Raw genomic sequence first — 20447 nt, 5'->3', positions numbered from 1 at the left:
AGATGGTTCATATGGATGCAGCAGTTCTGACAAATAAAATGGGACAGCACCATTAAAATCCTTCAAGACAGACAAAGAAATAAATAAATACATTTGTACAAGCATTGATTTGTTTCTGATACACAACCCAAAAAGTTTGGATATTGCATTGCAAATCACTTGTGATAAATACAAGCTTTCTGAAAGCACTTGTCCCTCCGTTTTCCATTCACTTTTCAGATGCTTACCTACTAGAGCCTAAGCACTGATCTAATTGAATACCACGTTTTAACATCAGTTTTAACCGTTTACATTATTTTTGTTAAACAAGATGTTCTGATATGTTAATAACAGCCCTGTAACCTGAGAGCTTATTTGATTGTCTTAGAAAATAAATCCAATTAAGGCTCAGAGTGATGGAAAAATGTTTAAAAAATCTTAGGATTTACACCATGAATGGTAAAATACTGTGATGTAAATTGCAATCAGTAGAAAAAAACTGTCTGAACAAATGAAAATAGTCTTGATGATTTTATCATAGGTAAACTGTTAGAGGTCGACCAAAACTAAATGACAGGCAACACTAAAAAACGAAACCATTTTTGAATTATACAGAAAAGCATATAATCTTACTAATTACAGAGTATTAAGTTAAATTAAGTTAAATTAATTAAAGCTGCTCTCTTAACCTCTTAACCTTCTGACTCCTCACAGAAAAGCAAATGTTGTGATATCAAATACCTGTGACTTTTTAGCTGCTTCACCCAAGACATATATCCCCCTTAGGTTACATGTAAATTACCGTTCATCACCCAAGAGGGTAAAACGTTGTGTTACTGTATTCTTGAACTTCATACTTTAGTTACATTTATTACATTTGTGCATATTTACTTAAATTAAATGCAACAGCTGAACTTTAACTGGAATATTTCCTATCAAAGTGCTGGTTGTTTAAAAAAATTTAAATTTCAACCAGCTCATCCCAGAGTACATAATCTGATGAGGCATAAATGATAACCAGAGAGAAACATTCCACACTCTTCTGCCCCATCATCATCATCTTGACAGTGTTTTGTCACCTCTCTGCTCAGAGTGGACGTGGATCAATACCTCCGCTGTTAGAGAGCCCTCTTGTGTGTTAAAACCGCAGACAGCTCAGACGTCTCCTCAGTGTCTTGTGGCTGATTCCACGTCAGCATTTATTATTGTCTTCCTCACAGCCAGACAATGATGACAGTTGAGTCTTAAGTATCTCTAGAAACCAGGAAATTTAAAAAAGAGACTCAATCAGCCGTCAATGATTAACAAAGAAAGTTTAACAACCAATAACGTGTTCAGAATGATTAAGATTATCCAATGCTTTGGTTGTCTGTCCTTTTCATTTAAGTTAAGTTTTTCCTGCTTTGTCTTATTTGCGATTAAATCTGTTGTTAGTCCCTTTACACTCAAGCTCATTTTCAGTCAGTCAGTGTACAACCTGCATAGCTTCATTTCTAGTGGTAATGCATGTTAACTTTCTGTAGGAATGGGGTGCCTGAAGCTAACCTGGTAAAGCAGCCGTCTTTTGTACAGGACTTGAAGTTCATAAATGCAGCGGGCCGAGGTTTAAGGCCCAGTCTGTGGCTCTTTGCTTCATGTCATTTCCCTCGCTCTGTCCTCTTTCCTGTCAAGCTTTTTTTGTTTTTAAATAAAGGCCACTTCTGCCCAAAAATAGTTTCTTTAAACAATGTAACTTCGGAGGATTGCGTGTAAGCCTGTCTGCAATGGCTGCTTAACCATGATCTATAACTCAGCATAAGGTGGGTAAAACAGCTGGATACAGATGTGCTACGAGTTCAGGAACTAACTGACATATTTGCTCTGGTCAGTCTTCTTCTGCCTTGTCGGTTTCTGGCAGACTGTTGAGAAACAGTACACACTACTTGTGAACACTGCATCATCTTCTAACTGGTTTTAAAGTTTCAAAACCAAAACATAAACACACAGGAAAATATCTTAAATAAATTTACATGTTTAGGTTTGAATTAGTTTGGGAATATAGATTGACAGCGTAAACATTCGCAGTAGCAAAGAGCTCAGCATCCCATTTATTTTTTTACTTCTTGTCATGGTTTTATGAATAAGTTATTTCCTATTATATATTTAACTCACTTGTGTTTGCATTGCAGGGTTTCTTCCACTTTTATGCCACAGTATATACACCCTTCCATTCCCTTTCAGGCTGCCAGACTTTGTAGTCTTTAAAATGAAGTTTCTAGCTGTTTTCTTAAAATTTCCATGCCATCGTTCTGTCTTTGCCTCTCAACTGAGCTGTTTGTCTAATTTCATGCTTGCAAGTTTTGGTTTGACATCTTTATTGTCATGAGCAGCTGTAAGCTCAGCAAAAAAATGGGAAAAACGTATTCGGAGTGCTCTAAAGCATCTTAAGTTTGAGGTTATAGCTCTTAGGAAATACTTTTTACATGACTCAACCTCATTACTTTATTTAAAACTTGGTGACATTTAACTTGCTCTCACAGCATTGTAACATTACACATATTTATATGACGCAAACACAGACACTGACATCTAAACAGAGGTCTTATTTCTAAAATTTGATGCATGAAGTACCATTTAACTATCTACAAGCTAAAATGTGCATGAACAATTTGTGTCATTGGAAATAAAACAGTAATAACAGTTGTGGCATGACCTCTTGTCACCTCATTAATACATGAAAATGAGTAATATCAGAACAGGCTGTCATCTTTATGGCTTCCAAGGACATAACTTTGCTTTCACTGTAAACTATTTTTCCTCTCCATTAAGCTATTAGTATAAAACCCAACAATGTACACATCTCAGGCTTGCCCTTTCAGTGAATGACTTAGGTGCTGTTTATTTTCCAGTCCGTCTTTGTTTTGTTACTTTAAGCACCATGTCTGTCAGCCATAGTGTAATTATATGGAGACAGAGACTCAGGAGGGGAGGGGGGGTGGAGACAGTCTTCTCTTTCAGCTGCTGTGAGCCACGACCAGGACCGCCTGAAGCTGCTCGCCTCTTGAACTGCAGCCAAGAGGCTCTTCAGTTCCTATTTAACCCCTTAGATCACCCAAAGAGTTTTTTTTAGTCTTTTACTTCCCATTCACCTGACGGTTTCCTAAAAACAGATCTAATCTCAAAGGCAGAAAAAAACTAGAAAAGATCATGGAAAGCCATTTAACCAGGATTTATCAAAAAGTTTGTTTTTTAAAATAAAAATAATCCTACATTTAGTGACAGTTACCTGTGTTATTGTGTCATGTCTCAAACTGTCACTGTCATCATTGAATTTTTAATTCATGATTCATAATTTAAGTCATGAAACTTAAACATTATGCAGTTATTGCCAGCTACTCCTTTCAGAAAGCAAAGCTGCAGCAGTATATAAATGTGTGTGTGTGTGTGTGTGTGTGTGTGTGTGTGTGTGTGTGTATATATATATATATAGTTATTGTTTGCAGTATACTGCAGCCACTGGCTGAGGAGCACTGTAGCAGCTCTGCCTGGCTGTGCTGGGTAAAGCTGCAAATATTTCGCTTTCTTAGATTATTACCTATAACTGCTCACTTACTGACTGTGAATGCCGGTACACTGATATTCTGTCAGCACTGATAAGGATAAATATGAAAAGCAGCTGTTTCTTCAATTTCGGGGCACTTGTTGACTTTTTGACAGAAGAAATTAATGATGGTTGAAAATACATCTTTTCAAGTATCATTGTCAAGTCATAAACCTTTGACTCAAAGGCTGACATACATCTAAAATAAACTAACTGCTGTTGAGTCATTCACACAACACATTAACTAACTTTTTCTCTTGTCAGACAAAAATTTAACTGTGATGCAGTTGGGGGTTTCTGTTGTAACAACCCAAAAATAACAATTCAACCATTCACAACATGTGAAAACCAGCTTGGTGCTGTCCAGCCATCCATCCAGTCTTCATCTGGCAAAAGGAAACAGGATAATGAAGGGGAAGCTGAGACTATTTTTTAACTTTTTTATGCATCTTAGTTTAAATTAAAAATATTTAGGAAGTGCCATACATTAAATGTTCTTACAGTTTGAAGGGTATCTTAGATATTGTCACAGATATGAGCAGGAGCGATGAAGAAGTTAAATCAAAACTCAGAAATATCTTTGTGTTCGTTAGATATTTTTTAAATAGGTGTGGTTATGGCTTTGAAAACCATGAAAATGTATACAACATATGGTGATTAAATAGTGTTATTGCAGTGGTTAGTGTAAATATCATGCCTGGTTATGCTGGCACAGGGCCACACCACCCAGACAATGTCTGCAGCACATTTTTCAAACCCAGAAAATGTTTGACCACTTTCATAGAAAATAAATGTATTTTATTTCACAAATGCATAACAAAGAACAATTCTCCACAATAATCCTGAGACCACACAATCAAGTTTGAATACAACATCCCTCCTGTTTTCAATTTGTTATTGTTCTAAGATAAAAGATTTCCTTCACAAAATGCAAAATACCACCCAAAAGAAATCACAGCACAACCAGTGTACAACTTGACTTTTCTCATTTAAGAGGCTGAAATGTTTTCCATATTGTGGGACCCTAAATGGATGCAGGAAATGCTGTCACTCTGCTCTGCCTTCCAAACTTCCAGAATGAGGTTTTGGCTCTGGTAGATGCCAGTGCGGTCGATTCCGGCACAGAACCGACCCAGCTCAGGTTTCCTCTTGCTTGGGGAGACTTCAGGAGTCTCCGCCCTCTCTTGATTCCCTGGCCTTAGATGAATGCTGTATTATCCCCTTGTTGTCCATTCAGATTATTTCAGATATTCTGGAAATGTGTTTTACATGCATATAGTGTTGTTTTTTTTATCTGGGTGGGAACTGTATGCTTCTAAACTGAGTAGAAGGCATCCTCTAATCCCTGTTGACCATTTTTCCTTCTGAAAACCAGATCTTCTTTTTACTTTGAGTCAACATGTGCATAACAACAGCTGACAAAGTTTGAACTGAAGGTCAATGAGCTGAGGTTGAGCTTCAAGGAAAGTGTTGAATTGAAACACACGTTTTTAGCCACAGGAAACACAAAACAGCAAAAATACATTAATATAATGAAAGGACATAAGAAAGAAAAATCATGTCAGGGCAAGCAGTTTTAGTAATCTCAACATCATTATCCTGCGCTGTGTTGGGCTTGTCAGAAATTGTACATTTGTGAACTGAATATGATTTTAAATTGACAACAATAGGCTTGAAGAATTAGCCCTTGGTTTACTCATTTCCCAAAAAATACAGTAAATAATCAGGTTCATTAAGCTGCTTCATTTAAAACAGTCATCAATGTCAGCTCTGCAAAACCTGTAAGGTGAAATAGTTGCATGGTAACTGAGAGACAATTCTATGAAAATGTGAACACTAGTAAGAGCAATAATTATATTTCAAGGTTGCATCACATACACCTTAAAGGCAGGAGAGTGTCCACATTCCATGTGATAAAAATGCGTCATCAGAGGCTCTTTGTAGATGACTGTAGCTGCAATTCATACCACACTGTGCATAAACAATAATCCTTGTTCCCTGCTCAGGCAATGTTGGATAAGGGAACTTCCCTCAAATTCCTCCATTTACTATTCCCTGCAATACCGTCACTGCAGACAGCACATTGGTCACGCATTACCATGGTAACACAATCACCTGTGTTACTGTGTAAATTTTAGGGACGACAACTAAAATCAATACCTCATTTCCACCTTCGTGTGTTCCTAAGTCAGTTAGTTGTCAACCTATTTCTATGGGAATTCCTGTAATTTAAAAATGAACCCTTGTGGAAAGTTCTTTCTTTTTTATTTAGAATTTGCCTTGGCTACGTAGAAAAACTTACAGGAAGCTGGATGAATGAAGTATCAAACAGACAATACCAGTTTGACAGTGAAACTGATCACTATGTTTTCAGTAGATGTAAGTAAACATTTCACAGTTGTATTTTGTGAGCTCTGGTTCTGAAATGATGGGAAACTGTTTAAAGTATAGAACTTCTAACATCTTTCACACTCACCAGGAAAACAACCCAGTAGCATGTTTTTAGTCCTGTTTTGCTGCAGCAGTTCTATGAGCGTATGCAAAAGCCTTGACAGGAAAACTGCTGAAATGATCCGTCCCCAATACTGCACTAGTGTATTTTCCTATATTAAACATTAGAGTTCATATTACGTACAAACAGAATTGCAAAGCCATATGGAAATAAGTAGAATCACTTGTTGTAAAACACTGCTTTGCTAGCTAAACCAAGGCTAATTTAGCTTTTTAGTAGGCTGAGTTTTATGTCAACAAGAGCTTTTTCTTTAAGATAACAAGTAATAATTAGAATGCCACTAAGTGTTTGTTCCCTTTAAGGTATTTTATACATGATATTTTTTAATACCTGGCTGAATTCATTTTACATTGAACAACTCAAGGATCTCCGTCCAACCCAACATTTTCTACAGTTTCACCTTCCAGCTCCTTGTGATTAGTTTGTTTATGCTATTGTCCTGCTGAGGATGTTTTGTTTTTTATTTTTATAAAGCTCCAGCAGAAATTCTGAGCAGTATAGCTCATATCTATAGCAAGGGTCCCAGTTCCAGTAGCAGTTGCCAATGCAGCCTTTAGTTTCAGCCTGAAAAAAGTATATGGTTAATGTCAATGTGAATGCTGGCCTTTACAAAAGCCAAAAATGTCCATCTTATAAATTTAAAGCTATTTTTTATTGTTATTATTAATTCAACTCACTACTGTGGGTTTGGATTATTTTTGTTTTATTTTGGGGGTTTTTCCTGCTTTGGACAACCATAGTTAGTGCATTTTTTTTGCAGCAAGACTGAACAAGTATTCCATCAGATTTTGGTACAGAAGTGCAGATCAGGTTCAGTTGCTTTAAAACTGTATACCTACAGTCTCATCTGGCTACAGTCCTTATCTAGTTGATTATGTGCTCACTTTACTAATGTGGTAATGTGATTTTAGCATCTGAATGGTGCAGAGACCATTCAACTGTCCTTGCCATCCTTTGAGCCACAACGAAGAACATGCCTCGTCATTAGAAAACCCCAAACTAGTGGAGACATTAAACATGACTCTTTTATCTATTTTCCTTTCTTCTTTTCTTTCTCCCTGACACAGACATTATTCCTCATATCAAAGCGTTTTATTGAACCATGGCGGCTAGCTAAAACCTCAAAGCCTCATTGTTTGGCCTCCTCTTGAACCATTCCCCAGTATCCAGCCATTTTTCATCTCTCGTTCTTGGTCTCAAGCAAGGTGTTAAAAACTAAAGTGAAAGGGTGGAACTGAAAGGTTTTGTCTCTGTACAAGACTACAGCTCTGAGGGTGACAGTTTTGAAATTGAAGAACTCCGTTTACGCTCATCGTATTGACAAGTGAAGATGAAACTCCCTTGTTTATCTGCAGCAGTAACCAGATAGCCTTTCAAAAGCTGAATTTGGGTGTTGAACAAGAGATTCAGCAAGTGAACAATTAGATCATATCAAAGTCCTTATGTCTGTGTCCAAGTATGTGCTGTGCGGTTTTTATTTTCATTTATTTATTTATTTATTTTTTTTTGGGGGGGGGGGGGTTGCATAATACTGTCAATCAATTTGATACGAAGGTGAGAAAAATATGTTGGTGTGTCAGTGTGCTGGTGTTGCAGGTACTAGCCTGAGCCCTAAAGGGAACACCTCTGTCTATTGATGTTCTTAAGATTGCTGGAGTTGTCGACACAGGCCCTGCAGTCCTGTTGTTCACCTTTACCTCTGTTTCAAGATTTTTTTTTCTCACTGTCTCTGTTTATGCTATTTGCTGTATGTTGTTTGTATATTTTAATTTTGGTTTGCTGGAAAGTCCTGAAAATTAAGACGTCCTCAAAACTTGGCCAAAAATTTCACAGAAATATTGAGCAAGCCACAGAAATGTTGGTCTAATTTTGCACAAAAGTTTGAAATGTACTATGTGGAAATAAAGAAATGCTGGCCAAATGACAAATATTATTATTATTATTATTATTATTATTATTATTATTATTATTATTATTATTATTATTATTATTATTATTATTATTATTATTATTATATTTTGCACTAGCAGCTTGAGGGCTAATTTTATTGTACATCTTAGGAATTTTCTGGAAACATTCTTTACAAACTATGCAGACTGCATATTCTATTGATTAAGTTATATTTGTGATCTCTTTTTAAGTTCTTGTTACATTATTTGGCACAAATTAATGTAACGATTTACTTTACATAAATTAGTGTAAAGTAAATCAGGCTTTGCTGATTCTCTTCCACTTTTATCTCGGGCATACATTAACAACCTGAAAACATATGTTGAGATGTGAATCTGGGAATCTGCAGAAATCTAAAACACTTCTGTGATACACAGGGAAAATTGATAACGTTGGAAATTACAAACAGTAATAACTAAGTATCTCAAACTGTTAGTTGTTACTCTTTAATTTCTATGATAGCAGCTGCAACAAGCAGATGTGGTGCATCACATAACTGATTATCTGTGTTAATGACAATTCTGCTGAGATTTAAAATAGGGGGCTGAAAATGAACAAGTTAATGTCAAGAATGTAAAAAAAAAAAAAAAAAAACACCTAAAAAAGCTAGTAATACAGTACAAAACATAGTTTTTGAAAATATTTTTTGAAGATTTATCTCTAAACTGAAATGTAAGTGGGATAGGACAAACAGGGGACACAATCTAGAATCACATCAATCAACCAAATATTCATGTCTATGTACTGTATGAGACAGATTGCACCTGAAAACATCTGTACAGAAAATACCCTTAATATAGATTTGATTATGTTTTGAGATCAAGCAAATAGAACACAGCACGTCGGACACTGGACATGACACTGTGGCAGCAATAAAACATTCAGCTTTTCCTGTTGCTCTGTACTGATATAGGATATTGTTGAATAGACACAGATGGACAGGTAGACCGACACAGCTACAGTCAGAGCTACATCAGAGGGAGCAGAGCAAGACTAAAGAAAAATTATAATTATTGCGCTACAAGTATCAAAGGGCAAAAGATAAAAAAGACAAGAAAATTTGATGAGTCACATCTTTGGCACATTCTTTTGTACGTTTCCCTGTAAGCATTACGGTGGTAGTGGCATTGGGGTGGCTTGACATTATTGTTGTCAATTACAAAGAGGCCCTACAGGAAAAGTTTGGGAACCACTGCCTTAATGCAAGAGATTGAATCCTGTGTTAATGATGGAGAAAAAGCACTTCATACATGCTTAAAGACTAATATGTGCTGCAAGAATATGAATTTGGCTTGTTGTAAAGCTATTTGAGAGATGAACAAGACTAAAAAGCATGGCCTTATGCAGTCTATTTCATGGTTAGTCTTTAAAATAACCCATGATGAACGCTAACAGGGCCATACAACTGTACAGTACATATACATATTGTAGAAACATGCTATTTTAGTCAAAATCACATATTAACACTGAAACATATGACCACACGGACACACTCAGTGTCACATTCTTCATACATTATCTAAAATCCCCAGCCTTTAAGAACAGGTCAAAATAATCCTTCTCATCTTCTGTGTGCTGGTCTTATTTGCAGCTTTAGCTTGCTTAGAGGGGTGTTAAAGTTTTAGTGTCAGCTCAGTGGTTAGTTGCTGCCATCATGTGGTGAGAATGTAACCAGCGTTAACCAAATAACCCAACAGGTCATTACAAATAGAGAAACAGGCTCGCACACAATTTAGTAAAAAAAAAAAAAAAAAATGCTTTCAACAAACTGCGTTGTTGCAGTAACTGTTTTAACTTTAGCTGAATTATCCTACTTTATGTAAAACAAAAAGACTTACCACCAACAAGCAGACAGGAGAGAAGCAAAAGTGCAGTCCACCACCAAATCCTGAAGCCAGACCACAAATATGTGGTTCACAAGTTCAGTATATGCAGTGCAATGCTATCACCCATTCCAGGAGCAAACGATTTCAAAGTTAAAACACTGATGGTGAGGATGTAGATGATTCCGGACTAGAGGGCCTTGTGGACAAGTGAATCAACTCTGATTAGATCAGCGGCTCCAAGCCAATGGCTCAGGACCTAAAAGAAGTCCAAACGTCTGTGAGAGGAAAGTCAATCTAAAAAACAACTTTCAAAAGATGTCATTTTAAATCAGATTTCATTAATTTTTAAAAGAACCTTTGAGCAAATCCAAACCATTAAGCTCAGGTGATGTTACAAGGTGAAACATTAAATGAATGAAATATTGTTAGATGACGTGAAATATTCTTCAGATGGATTTTACACAGCCGTAAAGCAAACACGCATTTTAGGTGTCAGTCATGATCTACTTTGTTTTTTAAATGACTAAATGCCACAGGATAAAATGAGCTGAACAAATATGAATATCTAAATTTCCATGTTATTTATAACACAGAACCCTCATTAGGCAGATTCTTCACATTTCTTTGTTTGTGATGCAACATTATGATCAGCGGCAGCCATTTTAAAGGTTTATGGAATCTGATAACAACTTCAGAACAAAAATGTTCCTCTCGCTCACATTGTTCAAGTGCAGCAATACAATGGTAGCCTAGGGACATCATTTGCATATTGTCAGAGTGTGAATGCGGCTTAGGAGAATGAGAAATTGCATCAGCCACAAAGAAAAGCAATGGTCTGTGACCAAATGCTCCATCTTCTGTGAATATGCCATCTGAAATTGAGGGGTTTTGTCATCATATAAATGCAAATGGTTAACTCGAACATAAGATATAATGCACAATTATTGTAAAAAAAGAAATGTACTAATACTGCTCCACTTTGGTGTTCTGTAAAGCATGAGGCTCAACGGATGGTATCATGGAAATCCCAGAAATATGATGTTGAGACATAATTCACAGAATGTGTGTTCTGTTGTTCAGAATTCAATGTGGTGGTTTATCTCCTTCAAAAGCAAAGCAAATATTTCAGATGAGAGGCATCAATGATGGCTGAAAGCAAGAAAGATCCTGATGTGAATCTCTGTTAGAGTTTTTTCTGACTACTCTGAGTGGTCTTGGCATGTGTAGGTTTTCTGCAGTTTACTTGCTTGATTTCTGATGGACTGTTACTCATTTAGAGTGAACTTGTCCTCATGACCAATGTCAGGAAGAAAAACTACAGTGGACTCCCTGAGCTTGAAAAGATTACAACAGTTATAGTAAATAGATGAAAGGATGTTTCTATAATATGTATGCATGTGCTTGTTAATGTCTCAGCTCTACAGAGAAGGAAAATGCTAGGAGGTGCAACAACTTGCAGTAAAGTAAAGTTACCTTTGGGTGGTGCAATTTCACTTCAGTCTTTTTTATACTAACAAGCATTAAGAATTACACATGCTCATAGCCACACAAACGGAAATCAGTTATTCATTTCCTTGCAATTATCAGATTTGTATTCATTTAGAAACCTACATACAATGCAAGATTATTGTATTTTTGTAAATACATTTCAGAAATGACTGGATGAGTTTGGTATTGATGATACAGGAAGTCACACATAGCTGTGTGCACTTTTTGTTTGGCAGGAAACAAGAAGGATGGTGTTTTTCTTTTTGTTTTGGTTTCATCGTTAAACAAGCAGCCATGTTTTTTTTTGTTTGTTTTTTTTTTGTTTGTTTTGTTTTGTTTTGTTTTTTTGTTTTTAAAGTATATCTGTCCACTTTATTTTTGTTTTCTTAATTTTCTACTTACTGATTCTGCAATGGACTTACAATCTCTCCATATTGTACTTTGCCTGTGAGCTCCAACCCCCTGTGACCCTGAACAGGATTAAAATTAAATGAAAAATCATTGGAAAGAAATACATCTATAAGGTTTTCTGCAATCACTGCCAAATTAAAAGAGGAACAAAGGCCAATCTTCCGAATGACCTTTGTTTGAGTGATGATTATGAGGGTTCAACAGAGGTGTACTGGTGTAATTTTAGAATCAGCAGTGGAAGGAACTCATGATTGATGATGGATGCAGCGATTATTTTAAACTGAGCACAATAAATCAGTAAATTACTCTCAAGTCTCCCAAGGTCTCCTAACATTGTAAATGAATATATTCAAAGTCACCTTTTTAGAGTTCTGGAAATATGAGATAAACTGGGCTGAACAAACAGAATGTGACACTTCATAATGAAAGTTGAATCAACTATTTTTCAGCCTTACTGACATCCGTTTAAAGTATATGACCCAGTTATGCAGTAACCACACGACCCCCTTCTTGTCTGAGCTATTTTGTACTGGAGGACATTTTAGGTTAGGTTACGGTTGTCCATTGAATCAGATGATGACGTCCACAAGTTATCTGATGGCTAAAAAGGCCAATGTGGGAGCCACATATTTTATTGCAGGTGGGACATGTGTGAGTTGCTGTGGTGGTGCTAGCAGTAAGGGGTGTGTTCCTCCTGCAAGGAACATGTAAAAAATGAAAAGTGATGGTTATGAGGGTTCAACAGAGGTGTTCCTACTGTAAGGAACACACCTTGCAAGAGGACATAAAATATTGAACGACACAGATGACGTTTGTGTGAATGTACTGATTCAATAGACTTTAGAATACATGATGCACTTTGGCATTAGTTTTTAAGATAATATCAGGAAATGGTTGTGAACTAGTGTGAGGTAAAGGCAGATGGGGCGTGGTGAAGTGGAGTTTCACATCCAGGAGACCAGAGACAATAGTCTACTTGAATAGTACAGGATAATTCAAAGTGCTTTACATAAAACAGTAAAATCATTACAACGGGGTGAAGAGGAATCGATAAAAAGTACAGTGTAAGGAATTAACAGTTGTTTGGATAAATGGTGGCGAGTAGAAATGTTTTTAAGTGTAGAGATCTGAGAACTGGAGTTATATAATCCACTTTCTTGCTCTTATTGAGCCGCAACGTTCTGGACTAACTACAGTTGTCTGAGACATTTTTAGGGAGACCTGTGAGGACAGCATTACAGTAGTCCAGTCTACTAAAGATAAATGCATGGACGAGTTTTTGAAAATCCTGCTGAGACATCAGTTTTTTTTTAATCCTTGACATGTTCTTTAAGTGATTAAAAAAAAGACTTCATAACTGTCTGAATGTGACTGCTGAAATTCAGGTCTGAGTCCATGACTACTCCCAGATTTCTGGCTTGGTTGTTGGTTTTTAACATTATTGTTTGAAGCTGAGTGCTGACTTTTAGCATTCCTTCCTTGGCTCTAAAAGGATGTTTTTTATTAGTGCCTGTGAAGCCTTTTTTTTGTGTTTTATTCTACTTTGCAGACAGATATATTGTATGTCTGCCACCAATTTATAACATTTTGCAAGTCGTGCTGGGTGTCAAGAAAATAAATGCACAAACTATGTCTGTCAGCCCAAATACTGTGATGTCATTTTGCACCTATGTTAGACGTTAAGATGTGTTTAAGGGATTTGGGACTCTCAGACACTGCATATTGGAAAATCCATTAATGTGATGATCATGTTTCTAAAGGCAGATCAGAGCAAGTACCGGAAGTACACAAGTCATCAATACTGCATTGACATCTCCCTGCAACACGAGCATGATGAAATGCAATCTATCCTGACTTGTGTTCCATTTTTATTTCATGTATATTATGTTAATTTTAACCATAAGGTGTAAGAAATCAGTAACGATCTGCACAGTTCTAGTTGATCCAGTAGCACTGGCAAACTTCAACTTTATCAAAAACAAACAAACATAAAAAAAAAAAAAAAAAAAGAAAGAAAGAAAGAAAGAAAAGAAATCTGAAGGAAAAGAACAATGTCAATAAACAGTTGTTTAGGAGCTGCAGTGGTTGCATAATATATTTTTTTTAACACAAATAAGTTGTTCTTGTAAAATTTAACCTTAGTTTTTCTTACTAGGGCTTCTGAATGAGCACAGGGTAAACATTATTCAGCCATCATCACAAGCAGAACATGAGGAACAGCATCCGGAAAATTGGGGTAACAGTCGACAGTGTGCCAAAATCTGAAAATTGAAAACCTTTTCAGAAGTCTAATATTGTTGTTTTTTTAGTTTCATGAGCATGTGGCAACACACATACTGGTAATTAGATTTGTCAACTGACACTAAATGTAATTAGTTAAGTAATTTCTCACCTTATAGTCCATTCATCTCAATCTCCAGTAAAAACAATAAAAGAAAAAGAAAAGACTTCAAGTCAGAATAAGTGATTTTGAAAATATCAAGAAAACTTCAGTTTAATTAACTTGACATTAATAAAACTGTAAGATTAACAGGAAAAGAGGGGTTGACTTCACTATACTGTTTTAGAGACAAGAAATCTGACTGTGTACCTCCAGTCAACCATGTTCATCTAAAATGAAAATCTAGAAAGGAAGCTTTTCAAACCTTTCCAGGCAGGATTACACACACTATCTGCTGCTGTTCTGTAAAACACATTTGGCCAATTACTCTACTTTTGATAAGGTTCAGAAACATCTCTAATCAATTTCATATGAGTACTCTGAGATGTGCTGTTAAATGATATCAAATGACAGCCTTCCTTGTGCACAATACTCTGTGCTACTTGCTTTTGCACAATATCTGAATGACCTCAACTCAATATCCGGTCTCCTATCAATGAGATTAAGCAGGCATGCTAACAACAGGAAATTTGCCCTCACAGGGATTGACCAACAGTCATCTATAGTAACGCATGACTCAGAGGTAAGTCATGACAGTGCTGCTTCTAACTGGACTGTAAGACAAACTTAGATTTTAAAAACAGTCAGCAGATTATCACCAGGGCAGTTGCTCACGTGCTGAGTCACAGCTCGAGTGGAGATAAACTTTTTACTGCAGCTACGAAAATTAAGCTTACTGTGACTTTAAAAGGAGAGCAAAGACACCTATCTGTGCCATGAGTTATGTGTTAGGTCCACTCATGTGAGCTCATGCTGTATCACTGAGAAGTAACATCAGCAAAGTCACACAGTGTTGATGAGCAATAAACATATGACTGAGCTGTACCAGTCTGTTACAACAGGAACCCTTAAAAAAATAAGGAGGAGGAAAGAAGAAGAAAAACACTGACTGACAGATTTGGGGTCTTCTCCACAACACAAAGCAAAATTCAGGTTCTTTGTCTCTTGTTTTGCCATAAGCTACAACACAATTAAACAATAAGCACTAAGAATGACCTTTAAGGTTTCTTTTTTTTTACATTGAATGTTTCAGTGGGACTTATTCAAAAAACAAAACTAAGACCGAACAACAATTTACAGCAAGGGCCACTGAGCAGTACAAAGAATAGATCAACAGACTTAAGAAACCCAACAAATTAAGAGCATTTGAAGCATTAAAAGCACTTAAAAGCTCCTCCAATCACGTCTCTGCACAACAGATTTTTCCTTGTTACTGCTCTACTTCGAGTCCATCAAGCCAGCAGCATACTTTTTGTAAGCCGACTTCTTGTAAGCCAAAATCCAACCTTTAGCATGTCCTTCCAAAAGAAAATGAACTGCATCATCAGGACCCAAAATGAGGATTGGTCCCTACAAGATGACTGTGTAAAAAGATGCATGTTCCCAGAACATGAGTCATACATGTACATAAGACATATAAACATCACATACAGTCATGAACACAAACATAATGGTGTGAGAGTGAAAAGCAGTCCAGCAGATCAAAATTAAAGTACTCTTTAGTTACTTTTGTTGACAATATTTAATTTTTTTTAAATAAAAGAACATAAAAGTATGAGGAAGTGTTTCCCCAGTGTTGCTAAGTGTTTGCTTATAGGAACTGCCTGATTTCCCACTATGTTAAGTGCCGTCAGATGACTTTTGTTGAGAATATAAATTAAATTAACTATTCTGAACAGATATGTGTGACTTTTGAGCCATATTATTACTGAAAGCATCCCTCCAACAATCACTCACTGGAACATGTAATCATATAAGGTGTCTGTGCAGAGTGACACCTGACTTTTGTGCACTTGTGCCAACATATCAAAGCCTTTATTCCTCTCACCATTTTCTTATCTGATTTATACTTTGTGAAAAAGATTTAGCAAGGTCATTATATTATCAAAAGAACAGTAACAAAAAACTCGAAACCCTGAGCCGACCTTGATATTAATTGTGTCATAAAACATGGTCTGCATTAGATACTTGTACTACAAATTCCAAATTAATTAAATTAGATTAAATCAAATTAAAATGTGACCCTGATTTGGAGCAAATGGTATAGAAAATGGATGGATGGATGGATGGATGGATGGATGGATGGATGGATGGATGGATGGATGGATGGATGGATGGAATTAAAAATACTTTGTCAATCCCATAAAACACTGACTGTCAATAAAAAAGTAATTTCTTGTTATCATCAGTATTGTTATTAACATTATTGTTGTAATAATTTCAGCATTGTTAGAAAAACATGTTTATAGTTGATCAGCTGAAAAATAAAATTTAAATTTCTCCATTTGTAAGTCAAAAACTAAAACAGGGGCTATGTCTATTTCTTTAATTATTGGTATTATCTAGGTACGTATGTAGCATGTAGGAAATACAAGCATAGAATATTTTCCTATTCATTAAAATTAATTTCTAAAGATTAGAATAAAAAAAAGCCAATTAATTACATGTTTTACCAGTCCAGATTCAGGAAGGCTTGAATTATGGAGGCCTCAGCCTCTACAGATTATTGTGGGTGACGGGTAATTATACTGAGAAGAAAAATAACTGTCTTCCTGTTATTCATAACGCAGTGAGTTGTGCAACAGCTTGAAGTTACAAAGGATTTGTCACAAAAGACTTGAACGAAGAACTGTTTCCTCTGCTCAAGTGGATTATCAGATGTGAGCAATGGTCACAAACTCCTTTCCAGAGATATATTTGAAAAAAAAGGAAAAAAGAGGTGTTTGTAAAGGGAGTACAAACAAAAAGAGAAAGAGCGGGAAGTGAAAATAAACTGTCATCTATAGGAGACTGAAGTGAGAAAGGAGGGGCCAACTGCTTGTGTGTGTGTGTGTGTGTGTGTGTGTGTGTGTGTGTGTGTGTGTGTGTGTGTGTGTGTGTGTGTGTGTGTGTGTGTGTGTGTGTGTGTGTGTGTGTGTGTGTGTGTGAAGAATGGTTACAATGTTGAGCCTCTGGTACACCATGTACTCTAACATTGCTGGAGGAGCTGCTGAGCGATTGATGGCTGTCTAAGAGAGAAAGCACAGTGTCTTGTTATTGCCAAGCAGCTCTGTGAAAACACTTTTACATGGTTGTCAGCATTTTGCCCCAAGCTCCGTTTGCTCATAAAAAGGTATAGTGCAAACAGACAAAAACAGATGCATGCATGCAAATCCATTTACAGTTTAAACAGGATGCAAGATGCTTGCAAATGTTGTTATTCAGCCAAATAAAATAGTTTTTTTTTCTTTTTTTGGTTTTGTTTTTGGTCCCTTTTGAATGTTACTTTTGGTTTTCTTTGATGAAATATCTTCTTTACCAGAATGTATTCAAGCATGCTTTTGTGGCACTTGTGGTATGTCTAGACTAACAGCATTATTTTCAAGAAAGATACTGCATTATAATCTTAAAGTCACTAGTTTAACTTTTATTTAAGCAGAAAAAAAACATCTTCAGACTTAAAATCTATTTTGCATGTGTCCTGACAAACAGCAGAAAATCAGCAACTGCTTAATAACAGTACTGACATAATGTCTACAGTAATGTTATTCCAATTTAATGAATATATGTAGATGTGATAATGGATGAAGAACAGAAAGTTCTATCATTATAAAGAAAAGGTCATCATCATTGACAACAAAAAGTGGAACAGACAATAACTCATTTGAATTAAAAGGGAGCTGAATCATATTGGTTTCTGATTTCCAAATCCTCTTTTCCCACACAGTTTATGGATTGATAGAAGGAATAAGGAGCAAAGAAAGTAACTTTATGTACCTCTCTGCAGGCAGTCTGCAGAATGGAGGCAGCTCAAGAATAGCTTTAAAGATAAAAATATGCTCAGGGTTAAGTCAGCAGGAGAGCACAGTGAACCATTCATCCTGAACAACCAACGCTCCTTTACCAGCAATCACTCCTGGTTGCTTTACAGATATACTTTTTGTACCCAAAACGTTTATTCTTATTAAAAATATTAAGCTTTGTTTTAAAAAGGAACTGTTAAATCTTATAAAGATTAGATATTTTCCTCACATAAGCATCTTTAACACTAAAGCGCTGACAGTTTAACAGGTGTCACTCACCTGCCTAATCAGTACATTCAGATTTTACTATTTTGCTGTGCTTTCACAAAAGATTTTTCATACGGTTTAATGAGTTTTTAAATAAGTGAAGTTTTGCCAATCAAATGTCAATTTTAATGCAAATAGTAAATGGACAGTAACTGTGGCGGCTGCTGCTCAGGTTTGTTTGGCAAACAAAAGGTTAGTGATTCAATTCCACACTGAATCCCACTTTTCCTCTGACAGGTTCATTGATGCGTACGTGTGTGTGTGTGTGTGTGTGTGTGTGTATGTGCTAGAAAAAAAAACACTTTGTAGCCTGTAAGACTGTACAGTCTAAGAAGTGTTGTGTGAATGAGTGACTGTGGCTTGTAGTGAAAAGTGCTTTGAATGATATATAAAACTTGAAAAAAAGTGTTTTATTAACACTGTCCATTTAACGTATGTCACTGTCTAAGATGAACAATTTCTAATCTAAGATCTGTGAAATCTTGCTGTTGAAAGTGAATTGTAAAACATTTGTCATATTCAGTTAAACAGGCATTTAAAAAAAAATCTGTTTGTTAAATGCAAGTTTGGTATGATTTTAAAGTGCCTAAATGTACAAAGATTAAATGCAGTGTGAGAAAAACATTTTTTTTTTATCATAGTTTACATTTAAACTTTTATATATGTAAAAATTAAGTCTCAAAATATTCAGTTTACTCAGCATAATTTCATGCACTGGTCATCTGCTTCCTTATCAGAATCATCCAGAGACTCGTGGTTTCTGTGCTTTGTGACATGTCTTCTCCACTGGGACACCAGCTGACTTTGCACGCACGCACACACACACACACACACGGTCACACACACTGGCCCAAGTCTCCTGAGGTCCAAGTAAGCACAATCTCATTATCATCCATCGGATTGCACGTGGTCATTGCATTCAGTCTTGCCGACGTGCCTTTTGTGCTCAGTAATTCTTCTCACAGAAGCACCCCCGCTCCCCTTAAACTCGGGCCTACCCCCCCAGTCTACTGCGGCCCATCTGTAATCCCTTCCCCCATGCTGCACCCCTACATCCACCCTGTCTCGTTCTACACTTCTCCAAAACAAACCAGCTGCCTTGGCCGGTCGTGTCCCTGGGGGCGTAAACAGGTGTCGAGAGGGCCGTAGGGCCTCAGCCTGTGACACATGGCAGCACGCTCCTCCAGCCTTCTCCAACCTGCCAACACACCACAGAGGAAGAGACTGGTGTGTTTTACAGCTGGAGACTTAATTATTACTGCAGACAAGGAGCTGCTAATAATTTATAGTGCAAAAACTACTGCAATTAAACCCTCTCACTGGATTCAAGCATTCATTCACAATAATATGTGTGATGGAGCTAGTTTAAAAAGATATGTTTTGGAATTTACTGATCTAAAAGGAAATCCCAAAACATTTAACTGCTATATGCTATTAGCTGTCTTTTATTAAAGCTCATTTAACTCTGCATACAAAGAAAGAACTGTGGCATGCCTTTAGTGGGAATAAAAAAATACACTGCAATGTAACCAAAATAGATTAAAGGAAGGTGTTTGTCCTGCTGAGCCTAAAGCCACCTGTATTTTTAGCACACACCACACACTGTGCACTGTGAGGATAGCAGCTGGACGCAGGTCAGTGCGCCTGTACACACATACCAAAATGGTAACCACAAATCAATGTTGCTATTCTAATATGACAGTGAGCTGTCAGGAGAGGCTTTGATTGTAGGTCTGTACTAAGTCACAATCCAGATCCTAATGATTGTGGGCAGTGTGAGCATGAAAGTTATTCTTCTTTCATGAGCAATTTTATTCTAAGAAGTGTGGTGGATATCCTAGAGAGTGCAGCAACTACACTGTGCAGAGCATTCACAACATTTACAACACTTTCAAGAACTTGCTAATAAGACACCCATGTTTGGTAAGCACTCCTGAATGCAATAAAGTTTTTCTTTTGAAGCCTGAAGAACAAAAGTAACTTCACACCCTAAACCAGCCCACAATCACTCTCTCTGTGGAAAACTCAGCAGTACTGCACACTCTTTTGTACATCTGGCACTTGACTCTTTGACACTATGAGCATATGAACTTGTGTGTGTGTGTGTGTGTGTGGGGGGGGGGGGGGGGGGGGGGGGGGGGGGGGGGTGAACATATGTCTGCCTATAGTTGTTGTTTAGACTCCAAGGAAAGCCACAAACTGAATTGCCACC

This window comes from Melanotaenia boesemani, chromosome 1 (genome assembly GCF_017639745.1).
Source record: "Melanotaenia boesemani isolate fMelBoe1 chromosome 1, fMelBoe1.pri, whole genome shotgun sequence".
NCBI lineage: Eukaryota > Metazoa > Chordata > Actinopteri > Atheriniformes > Melanotaeniidae > Melanotaenia > Melanotaenia boesemani.
Note: the sequence above shows the minus strand (reverse complement) of the source record.